The sequence below is a fragment of the Myxocyprinus asiaticus genome, chromosome 16 (genome assembly GCF_019703515.2).
Source record: "Myxocyprinus asiaticus isolate MX2 ecotype Aquarium Trade chromosome 16, UBuf_Myxa_2, whole genome shotgun sequence".
Taxonomy (NCBI): Eukaryota; Metazoa; Chordata; class Actinopteri; order Cypriniformes; family Catostomidae; genus Myxocyprinus; species Myxocyprinus asiaticus.
The window spans coordinates 22405772-22418485 of record NC_059359.1 but is presented as its reverse complement, the minus strand read 5'-3'; positions in this window follow the sequence as shown (position 1 = coordinate 22418485).

Here is a 12714-nt window from a genome sequence, read left to right as displayed (position 1 = left end):
ATGTACAGATTTTGCTGTTTTGGAAGGAAATTGGTACTTTAATTCACCAAAGTGGCATTCAGCTGATCACAAAGAATAGTCAGGATATTACTGATGTAAAAAACAGCACCATCACTATTTGAAAAAAGTTATTTTTGATCAAGTCTAGACAGACCCCATTTCTAGCAGCCATCACTCCAACACCTCATCCTTGAGTAATCATGCTAAATTGCTAATTTGGTACTAGAAAATAACTTGCCATTATATCAAACACAGTTGAAAGCTATTTGGTTCATTAAATGAAGCTTAACATTGTGTTTGTTTTTGAGTTGACACAGTATGCAATAGACTAGCATGTCTTAAGGTCAGTATTAGGTAGAGTTGGGGTACTTGATTCTGAGTCACAAGTCCAATTTTAACGGACTTTGACTTGTCATGGACTCGGATGCATTTTTACTCTGACTTGACTCAGACTCGAGCCTTTGGGATTCTGGATTTTTTTCAGAGTCCAACCGAGTTCATGGCATTTGATTTTTTATGCAATGAACAAAATAAATAAATAAAAATAACAAAACAGAAATAAATGGACACTGTCTGCAAGCAGTTGTAGCAACCCCTGATGCAGACATAGCCAGAGTTTGTTTCACCATGTTGAGCAAACACACCTGCAGAGTGGCACACTCAATCAACCAATATGCTTAAATGTTACTACGGAGACTGCTGTATAACATCGATTACTGAGGTGGCTGGCACAGCGAACACATAAAGTCAGGTATGTAGCCAATGTACAAGAAACTACACGGCAGTTTCGCATGGCACGGGACCTGACGACTGGTAAAATTGCTTGTGCCCTTTGTGCAGCCAAAACGGTGCTCGCATCACGGTTTTGTCGTGGTTAAGAACTTCATTAAGTCAAGTCACCCACATCATGTCTCTCACAGTTTACTAAAACAACATATAAAAATAAAAATTCAGACAAATATTATTAATATTGGGCTATTAAGGCTTTTTAGGTGTAACGTATCGACACATGTAGGCATCTGTAGTCTCTTGTGGTCCACGCAGTGTTACTTAAACTGGTTCTTGATTAATTAACTGTAACTTTTTAAATAGCTGGGAAAATAAATTTATTGCTAAAGCAGACTGCAACTCTGAAAAACAGACAAACAGCACCTATTTATTGTTTTTCTATTTTAAAAGCATTGACGAGCTGCTTAAAATTTGCACTTTTTTTTTCTTTTACAGTTTTTTTACACAATAAAATGCACAATGAAATATGAAGTTATTTTGGGCAGCGAAATGTTTTGTATATAATTTAATTATAGATTGGGTGACCAGACGTCCCGGTTTTTGGTAGGGTCACTGATTTTTTTCTTCTTAAATTAAATCTCCTCACTATTATCTCTGGTATCATTGATTTGACGATATATTCATTCTAGTCTTCAGCAAATCAGCTAAAATGTGTCTGGTTACCATGACAATGATGTCATGCGCTCTATGTCGTCCTCTCAGTCAGCCCAAATGCCCAAAATAATGCAAAAATGTGTTCCCTATCTGTCACTCACTTGACGTTGTGTCGATGTAGTGACACTAGGGGTCACTCTTGGGAGCCCGAGACACCTCTGGTCTTTGATAAAAGGCCAATGAAAATTGGCAAGTGGTATTTGTATGCCACTCCCCCGGACATACGGGTATAAAAGGAGCTGGTATGCAACCACTCATTCAGATTTTCTCTTCGGAGCCGAACGGTCATGCTCATTGAGCTGAATATTACTGATTCATTCACCTCTGCTGGATGGCGCATTTCAGCGACCTCCCTACTCTGCACTTGTGCACTGCAGAGAACGCCCCTGGGTGCTTCGGCAGAAAAATAGAGAGTATATTTTCTGAAAGAGCCTTTTTCCCCTCTAAAAGAGTATATATTTCTCTAAAAGAGTGCACACACGGAACGTCTTTTTAAAGATGCATCTTTTCAAAGATGCCTTTCCGATTGTGTGTTATTCCTGGTTGCGGTAGTTATCTCTCAACTTCGGATGGTCATGATCGCTGTCTTTCGTGTCTGGGCGCGACCCACACGGAGGCAGCATTTGTGAATGGTTCATGTTCTCACTGCGAGAACATGACCATGGCAATGTTGCGGTCGCGGCTTGCTTTCGTAAGAACCACCCCGGCAGCTCCCCACCTCGGTCCTTCTACCTATGGGTATGAGGCCAGCGTGGCTAGCACTGGGGGCGATTTGGGGACCCCAATGGGATCGTCTCCGCCGGGTATCCCCCCGCAACCTCCCATTCCCCAGCACGCTCGTCTGCCCCAATCGGGCTTCCGGATGAGTTCGCTGACTCATCTCATGGCGAGTCTGGCTTCTTGTTCGGAGCCCGTGAAGATGATGAGCTCTCGAGCACAGCATCGGAGAGCGGGCTTGTCCAGTCAGATGCAGAAGCATCAGCTGGGCTTCCCCCTTCGGGGACGATCGCCCAGTCACTGGCCGATGCCGAAATGATGGACATGCTTTCCCGGGCGGCCGCGAGCGTTGGGTTGGAGTGGAACCCTCTGCTCTCCCCTTGAACCCTCGCGGCTTGATGATTGGTTTCTGGGCTCTCAGCGCCACTCAAAGCAGCCGTGCCCTGCTCCAGTGCCATTCTTCCCGGAAGTGCATGAGGAGCTGACAAAGTCGTGGGAGGCACCTTTCACTGCCCGGCCCCAACTCCGCAGTTCCCCCACTCTCACTACCCTCGATGGCGGGCCAGCCAAGGGCTATACGGCGATTCCCCCGATGGATAAGGCACTCGCGGTGCACCTATGCCCGCAGAGCGCCGACGCCCTAAGCTTCCGTCCAAGCCCTGTAGGCTCATGTCGTCCCTGACGGCTAAAGCCTACAGTGCTGCTGGACGAGCCGCCTCTGCCCTGCACACCATGGCTCTCCTGCAGGTCCACCAAGCCAAGGCGCTGAAAGAACTGCACGAGGGTAGTTCCGCCCCAGATTTGATGCAGGAACTGTGCTCGGCGACCGATCTCGCCCTCTGGGCGCCGAAGGTCACGCCGCGGTCTCTCGGGCGGACGATGGCCACACTAGTGGTCCAGGAGCGCCACACGGTTCCTTGCTGCCCCCATTTCCCAGGAGGGCCTGTTTCGGCGACACCGTCGAGGACTTTGCCCAGCAGTTCTCGATGGTAAAGCAGCAGACGGAGGCAATCTGACCCATCCTTCCCTGGCACGGCTCAAGATCCTGCACTCCGCCGCAGCCCGCCCCTCCGGCCCGGCGTGGAGCCCACCGCAGGAAGCAGACGCCACCCGTCTCACAGCCGGCACCAAAGAACCTACGGAGGTCCTCGAAGCGCCACTGAGACGGGCAACCCAGGGATGAGGGAACCCACTCACGTGGAGCTGGTAGGAAGACCACTCCATCCCCCGGTGGAGGGCCGGGTGGAAAATATTTTGTTGCCTTTTTGTTTGATTTCACCGCACGCCCAAGTGGCTGCGGTACCCAACAGTTCAGCAAAAGAGCAGCTCCCTTCCTCCCTGGGTCACATACCCGGTGCGTACGGTCGTCACCACGACTACCGTCCACGGGCTTTTTCTTGCAGGATTGGCGCTCCAGCAGTGCCCTTTCTGCCCCTGAGCGCCCAGCTGTGGCATACAGCCACCCCTGATGTGGCAGTCTCCATGGGTTATGAGGACAGACCTCTTCCTCCCCCATCCCAGACTGTTTCGGGGGTGGTCACAAGGAGCCAGGTAAGTGCTTTGATGTCCTTAGACTCAGCACGGCCATGACGTGCTGTGGCACCTCATGCTCCACCCCGCCACGAGGCCCCACCTGCCGGTACGTCCGACGACGTTGTCCCCTTGGTCCCCCTCATGCGGACTTTGGACGCGTGGCTCGCGCATTCCAATCCATCGTGGTGGCTGATCCGGACCGTCCGACTCGGCTATGCGATTCAGTTCGCCAGACGCCCGCCCAGGTTCAGCGGTATTCACTTCACCTTGGTCAAGGGCGAAAACGCTGCCACCTTCACCCTGGTGAGCGTCCGGCATCAAGATTGGTTTGCGGCGGTAGAGCTGAAGGATGCGTACTTCCACGTCTCGATCCTTCCTCGACACAGGCCCTTCCTGCAGTTCGCATTCAAGGGTCAGGCGTATCAGTACAAAGTCCTCCCTTTCGGCCTGTCCCTGTCTCCTCGTGTCTTTACAAAGATCGCAGAGGCTGCCCTTGCCCCATTAAGGGAGGTGGGCATTCGCATTCTCAACTATCTCGACGACTGGCTAATCCTAGCTCACTCTCAAGACGTGTTGTGCGCACACAGAGACCTGGTGCTCTCACACCTCAGCTGACTAGGGCTTCGGGTCAACTGGGAAAAGAGCAAGCTCCTCCCAGTTCAGAGCATCTCTTTTCTCTGTTTGGAGTTGGACTCAGTCTCCTTGACAGCGTGTCTTATGAATGAGCGCGCCCAGTTGGTGCTGGCCTGTTTGAAGGCGTTCAAACAGGGAACAGTGGTTCCACTGAAACTTTTTCAGAGGCTCCTGGGGCATATGGCGTCCTCGGCGGTGGCCACCCCGCTCGGGTTGATGCATATGTGGCCACTTCAGCACTGGCTCCAGACTCGAGTCCTGAGATGGGTATGGTGCCACGGGACACACCGCGTGGCCATCACATCGGTCTGTCACCGTCTTTTCAGCCCTTGAACCGACCTCTCATTTCTACGAGCAGGTGTTCCTCTAGAACTGGTCTCCAGGTGCGTCGTGGTCACGACAGATGCCTCCAAAACGGGCTGGGGCGCTGTTTGCAACGGGCACGCAGCTGCCGGCATCTGGACGGGCCCGCGACTGCATTGGCACATCAACTGCCTCGAGTTGTTGGCAATTCTGCTCGCCCTGTGGAGGGTCCGGCCATTGATCCAGGGCAAGCACATGTTAGTTTGGACAGACAGCATGGCAGCGGTAGCATATGTCAACCGCCAAGGCGGTCTGCGCTCTCGTTGTATGTCACAACTCGCCCGCCGTCTCCTCCTCCGGAGTCAGCAGCACTTCAAGTCACTGGGAGCCACTCGCATCCCGGGCAACCTCAGCACTACAGCGGACACGCTGTCATGGCAGGTTTCCCTCAGGGGAGAGTGGAGACTCCACCCTTAGGTGGTCCAGCTGATTTGGAGTCGATTCAGATGGGCACAGGTGGACCTGTTTGCCTCCCAAGAATCCTCCCACTGCCCACTCTGGTACGCCCTCACCGAGGCTCCCCTCGGCATAGACGCGCTGGAACACAGCTGGCCCCCTGGCCTACGCAAATATGCGTTTCCCCCAGTGAGCCTGCTTGCACAGACCCTGTGCAAGGTCAGGGAGGACGAGGAGCAGGTCATCCTGGTAGCACCCTACTGGCCCACCCATATGTGGTTCTCGGATTTCACGCTCCTCATGACAGCTCCCCCCTGGCGAATTCCCCTGAGGAAGGACCTTCTTTCTCAGGGACGGGGCACCCTCTGGCACCCACGCCCAGACCTCTGGAATCTCCATGTCTGGCCCCTGGATGGGACGAGGAAGACCTATGCGGTCTACCACCCGCGGTGGTAGACACGATCACTCAGGCTAGGGCCCCCTCTACGAGGTGCCTGTATGCCTTTAAGTGCTGTCTATTCGCTAAGTGGTGTTCGTCCCGACGCGAAGACCCCCAGAGATGCGCAGTCGGATCGGTGCTTTCCTTCCTGCAGGAGAGGCTGGAAGGGAGGCTGTCCCCTTCCACCTTGAAAGTGTACATTGCCGCCATAGCAGCACACCACAACGCAGTCGATGGTACGTCCTTAGGGAAGCACGACCTGTTCATTAGGTTCCTAAGAGGCACCAGGAGGCAGAATCCCTCCAGACCGCGCCTTGTTCCCTCATGGGATCTCTCCGTAGTTCCTCAGGGTCTACAGAGAGCCCCCTTTGAGCCTTTGCAGTCAGCCGAGCTTAAGGCACTCTCCTTGAAGACTGCCCTCCTGACTGTGCTCACTTCCATCAAGAGGGTAGGTGACCTGCAAGCGTTCTCTGTCAGCGAAACGTACCTGGAGTTCGGTCCAGGTTACTCTCATGTGGTCCTGAGACCACGACCGGGCTATGTGCCCAAGGTTCCCACCACCCCTTTTAGGGACCAGGTGATGAACCTGCAAGTGCTGCCCCAGGAGGAGGCAGACCCAGCCCTGTCGTTGCTGTGTCCGGTGCGCGCTTTATGCATCTATTTGGATCGCACGCAGAGCTTTAGAATCTCTGAGCAGCTCTTTGTCTGCTTTGGTGCACAGCGGAAAGGAAGCACTGTCTCCAAGCAGAGGATCGCCCACTGGCTCATTGACGCCATAACTATGGCGTATCTTGCCCAGAACAAGCCACACCTGGTAGGGCTACGAGCCCATTCTACCAGAGGTGTAGCGGCTTCCTGGGCCCTGGCCAGAGGTGCCTCTCTAACAGACATTTGCAGAGCAGCGGGCTGGGCAACACCCAACACCTTTGCAAGGTTCTACAACCTCTGGGTGGAACTGGTTTTGTCCCAGGTAGTGGCACGCAACACAAGCGGATAAGCCCGGGATAGCCGGCTGGGTGTATCGCTTGCACATAGCGCCTTCCACCTCCCTTGGAGCTGAAGACGTGCGCCATTAATTCCCAGTAGTGTTCACAAACTTTGTTCCCTGGTTGACTTGCTCTGAACCCTGTGGCAGTCGAGTTTTCAGAGAGACTCGCTGCCGGCCCAGTACACGTGCTAACTAAGAGCCCTGTTCTGGGGTAGGTGCTCCGCAGGTGGCGGTTCCCTGTAAGGCTAACCCCATGTGATATATATCTTCCACTAGTTCATTTCCCTGCTGGCAAACTGCGTCTTCCTTGGGCAGAACCCCTCTGCCCCAGTCTCCATGTTTGTAGTAACTCCTCCCTCATTGGGCAGGATCTACCTTGAAGGCTCTCCACATGGTTGGAAAGACCATGTGACGTATTCTTCCACTTAAATATCCCCCCCTCTCTTTGGGAGATGTGTGGTCTCCGTAGTGTCTTCCCTTTGGGAGGGACACCCCCTGACTAGACCTGGCGGCCCAGTCGGATAATCCCCCTTCTTTTTTAGGGAGTGGAAAAAGAGAAGGGGAAAAGAGGCCACGACTGGGTTAAGCCTGTCTCTATCTTTGGGTAGTCGACTTGTCCCCAAAAAGGGCCGTTCGACACTCATAACTGTGTTGGGGGAGGTTACGTGTCGACCTGGTGTGCTGGCTATGAGGCACACAGCAAGTCTGCCCACCACACACCGCCAGTTCACGTAACACAGTTCAGCCTTGTGGAGTTTTGTATAGGGACCCATAGTGTCACTACATCGACACCAACGTCGAGTAAGTGATAGATAGGGAACGTCATGGTTACTGGTGTAACCTCCATTCCCTGATGGAGGGAACGAGACGTTGGTCTCTCCTGCCACAATGCTGGACTACCCACTGAAATGGCCGGACCTTATATCGGCTCCTCAGCGTAAAACCTGAATGAGTGGTTGCATACCAGCTCCTTTTATACCTGTATGTTCGGGGGAGTGGCATGCAAATACCACTCGCCAATTTTCACTGGCCTTTTATCAAGACCAGAGGTGTCTCGGGCTCCCAAGAGTGACCCCTAGTGTCACTATATCGACACCAACGTCTCGTTCCCTCCATCAGGGAATGGAGATTACACCAGTAACCATGAAATTTTGTTACATTTATGTATATTGACAATTGTGTTTTCTTAGTTGTGAAAGTTAAAATAAGCTTAAAATATTGATGTTGAGTTTACGATTACAATTTGAATTCAGATTCATGAACAGATTCATTCGGACTCGGACTTGAGTCCGACTCGGCCCCTTTTGGACTCGGACTCGACTCGGACTCGGACTTGGGGGCCTGGGTAGCTCAGCAAGTAAAGACGCTGACTACCACACCTGGAGTTGCAAGTTCAAATCCAGGGTGTGCTCAGTGACTCCAGTCAGGCTTCCTAAACAGCCATTTGGCCCGGTTGCTAGGGTCGGTAGAGTCACGTTAGGTTAACCTCCTCGTGGTCGCTATAATGTGGTTCTCACTTTCAGTGGGGTGCATGTTGAGTTGTGTGTGGATGCCGCGGAGAATAGCGTGAGCCTCCACACGCACTACGTTCCAACGATAATGTGCTCAACAAGCCACATGATAAGATGCGTGGATTGACTGTCTCAGATGTGGAGGCAACTGAGATTCGTCCTCCGCCACCCGGATTGAGGTGAGTCACTACGCCACCACGAGGACCTAGAGCGCATTGGGAATTGGGCATGCCAAATTGGGGAGAAATGAAAAAAAAATAAAGACTCGGACTTGACTTGAACACAACACTAATATTAGGTCAAAAATGGCAAAAAAGAAACAGCTTTCTCTAGAAACTCATCAGTCAATCATTGTTTTAAGGAATGAAGGCTATACAATGCTTGAAATTGCCAAAAACTGAAGATTTCATACAAAGGTGTACACTACGGTCTTCAAAGTCAAAGGACAACTGGCTCTAACATGGACAGAAAGAGATGTGGAAGGCCAGATGTACAACTTAACAAGAGGATAAGTACAACAGAGTCTCTAGTTTGAGAAATAGATGCCTCACATGTCCTCAGCTGACAGCTTCATTGAATTCTACCCGCTCAACATCAGTTTCATGTACAACAGTAAAGAGAAGACTCAGGGGTGCAAATCCACTCCAAATTCCAAAGGCAAGACTAACCCAAAAGCATTAGAGAATAGATCGAGTGCATTCAACAGTCCAGTGCGTTCGACGGTCAGACGTGCCAACATGGTCACCAAGTCGAGTTCCATCCCCAAGAAGGAAACGTTCTAATTGGGTACCAACAAACTCTTTGCCCAATTGATCCAGATGCTCCAAATGTGCAAGCAACAGGTTCCTGTGCTCACACGCTTGCACCTCTAACTGTGCTAAAAGCAACCAGTCATGAAGGTAATTAAAAAAAGGAAGTAGCTCAGTTTCAATGTAGCAAGCGCCGCATTGACACAATTCATTAACGTGCAGGGAGCTAGGGACAAGCCAATGCACAGGAATTTGAAGTGGTACACAGTCCCCTCGAAGTCAAATCTGAAGAAAGGCCTGTGACGAGGTCGATCGACACAAACCAGTCCAGAGAATGAATATGAGACAAGATCTGTCTTTAAATGACCATATTGAACGGAGACCTAGCGAGTGTCTGGTTCAAGTGTCTTAAGTCCAGAATGGACCACCATTCTTCTTGGCAACCAGAAAATAATGGGATGTAAAATTTCTGTGCGTTGCACACCTGTACTGTCTATATTGCATCCTTGGCAAGGAGACTTCATACCTCTGAGTGCAATATAGGCGCATCCCGCATCGTCACGGTGGTGGACACAACAAAGTGAACTGAAGCACGTGATTTAACCATGTTAGACTGTGCACAGTACCCAACTGGCAATGCCTGGAAGGCCCGCCACGCCTCTGCGTTGTGAGCCAGAGGACACAAGGGCTTGCCTGTATCCACCGAGATCTGAACGCAGCCCATTTTCGGGACACTGTTGTGCAGAACAACCGAGTTCACATTGGAAACTGGAAAATAACTTTTCAGCTTATTCTTGAGTATTGAGCAGCAGCAACGAGGTCTGACAGCTTTACTGGAACATGACAAACATTCGGCACAGAGCCAACAACAGTACAAACTGTAACAGTGTTGCGAACATCTTCTCAATCCCGACAGTCGATGACAGGGACAGCGAGCAAAACTACCAGAAATACCAATAAACACATCAGCAGAGAGAGACCAGGGGCCGGTTGCATAAAACTGTTTTAGACTAGTCTTGCAAGTTAGTTGTCTAAAATTTCAGTCAGTTGCATAAAAACTTAGATTGATTTAAGACAAAAATGTAAGACTGCAGACCCATAGGCTAACTTTTGTTTACATTCCATGTTGCCATGGAAAGTAACTGTCAGCTGAGCTTGTGGGGGCTTCAGTTGAGGGATAGAAGGGGCTTGAGACACCTACAATTGTAACAAAACTTAAAATCACTACATTTGTTCATTACAATCGATTTTGAAGCACTGCATTCTTCTAATATGCAAATATTTTCCAGCAAAGGAAAACTGCCCACTGTCGGACATTTTATTTAAGATGTTCAGTGTCTTACTTTTCCCACAATACAATGGCTGTCTTACTAAAGACAACTGTGAGCTTGTTTTATGTAACAGGCTTTCTATGGCGTCTTTAGCTAGCCAGACTAATTGTTAATAAATCGTGACCCTAAAGAGAAAAATTATGATGAAATGGTGCTGTGCTCCAGTTTATTTGCCTGCGATGAAGCACACATCAGGGGCGAAGCATCAAGAGCCCCTGGTGAAATTCATTTAGTAAATCTTTCAGAAAAAAAAAATGAAAAGGAGAAGACATGAAGATTAATTAAAAAAGATCTCAGGCTCTGAGTTCTCCAGAGAAAAATAAATAAATCCTCTCAGCTGCACTGGTTTCAGAAGGAATACAAGCAGATAAAACCAACATAATTAACAGAAAAAAGGGGCACTCATGATCACTTGTGAAGGACATCGCCCAGAAATTTTAGTAATTTGTGTCACTGTCCTTTTCTGCATACCCTTCAGTATATCACGGCGCCATTTTGTGGCCCTCTTCAGACAGTCGCGGCCTGTTCAGCATAACGGCCAGCCCGTTTTATCTTATCGACGCCCGTTTGGCCCTGTTTTGCAGCCGGCCCACCGGAAAAAGTACTGGTTCTTCCTATGGCCAGTCCGCCCCTGCATATGTTAACTGATGAAGCATAATGCACATTAAAACCACACAAAATGAATTTTAAAATTTTAGAAGACACTCTCTTTAAAGTTTACAATAAAGCAAAGAACAACTGCAGTTCACCTTCTAAGGATCATGTGCTGGTCCCTATCTGCAAGGTTTTACTATCATTGTGAGGACATTTGGTCCCACAGTGTAAGCCATGCCCCCAAATACAAACACACAGATGCATGTGGAATTCAAAACTGGATTGTTTAAGGTCATGTCCCTTTACCCCAAACCTCTTTGGCCTCTCTCTGCCCTGGGGGTTTTCCCACTCTCCTTCCTGTGTTGAAATCTGGGATTTGTATGGTTCTTTATGTACAAAACATAACATCATCTGAATGTCAATCTGTTCTTCACTCTTTATCCTCTCTTGCTAAACAGTGCATAAAAACAGTATTGTATATAAAGATTAAACACATGGAGGGGAATTACTTGCAATGAGATTGGCACAAAAATGATGGGACATATACAGTACAGTGCATCTGGAAAGTATTCACAGCGTTTCACTTTTTCCACACAGCCTTATTCCAAAATGGATTAAATTCATTATTTTCCTCAAAATTCTACAAACAATACCCCATAATGACAATGTGAAAGAAGTTTGTTTGAAATCTTTGCAAATTTATTAAAAATAAAAAACGTAAAAAAAAAAAATCACATGTACATAAGTATTCACAGCCTATGCTCAATACTTTGTTGAAGCACCTCTGGCACCAATTACAGCCTCAAGTCTTTTTGAGTATGATGCTACAAGCTTGGCACACCTATTTTTGGGCAGTTTCTCCCATTCTTCTTTGCAGGACCTCTCAAGCTCGATCAGGTTGGATGGGGAGTGTCAGTGCACAGCCATTTTCAGATCTCTCCAGAGATGTTCAATCGGGTTCAAGTCTGGGCTCTGGCTGGGCCACTCAAGGACATTCACAGAGTTGTCCTGGAGCCACTCCTTTGTTATCTTGGCTGTGTGCTTAGGGTCGTTGTCCTGTTGGAAGATGAACCTTCGCCCCAGTCTGAGGTCCAGAGCATTCTGGAGCAGGTTTTCATCAAGGATGTCTCTGTACATTGCTGCATTCATCTTTCCCTCGATCCTGACTAGTCTCCCAGTTCCTGCCACTGAAGAACATCCCCACAGCATGATGCTGCCACCACCATGCTTCACTGTAGGGCTGGTATTGGCCAGGTGATGAGCGGTGCCTGGTTTCCTCTAGACATGACACTTGCCATTCAGGCCAAAGAGTTCAATCTTTGTTTCTCATGGTCTGAGAGTCCTTCAGGTGCCTCTTGGCAAACTCCAGGCGGGCTGTCATGTGCCTTTTACTGAGGAGTGGCTTCCGTCTGGCCACTCTATCATACAGACCTGATTGGTGGAGTGCTGCAGAGATGGTTGTTCTTCTGGAAGGTACTCCTCTCTCCACAGAGAAATGCTGGAGCTCTGTCAGAGTGACCATCGGGTTCTTGGTCACCTCCCTGACTAAGGCCCTTCTCCCCCGATCGCTCAGTTTGGCCAGGCGGCCAGCTCTAGGAAGAGTCCTGGTGGTTCCAAACTTCTTCCATTTACGGATGATGGAGGCCACTGTGCTCAATGGGACCTTCAATGCTGCAGAACTTTTTCTGTACCCTTCCCCAGATCTGTGCCTCGATACAATCCTGTCTCGGAGGTCTACAGACAATTCCTTGGACTTCATGGCTTGGTTTGTGCTCTGACATGCACTGTTAACTGTGGGACCTTATATAGACAGGTGTGTGCCTTTCCAAATCATGTCCAATCAACTGAATTTACCACAGGTGGACTCCAATGAACTTGTAGAAACAGCTCAAGGATGATCAGTGGAAACAGGATGCACCTGAGCTCAATTTTGAGTGTCATAGCAAAGGCTGTGAATACTTATGTACATGTGATTTTTTTCATTTTTTTATTTTTAAAAAATTTGCAAAGATTTCAA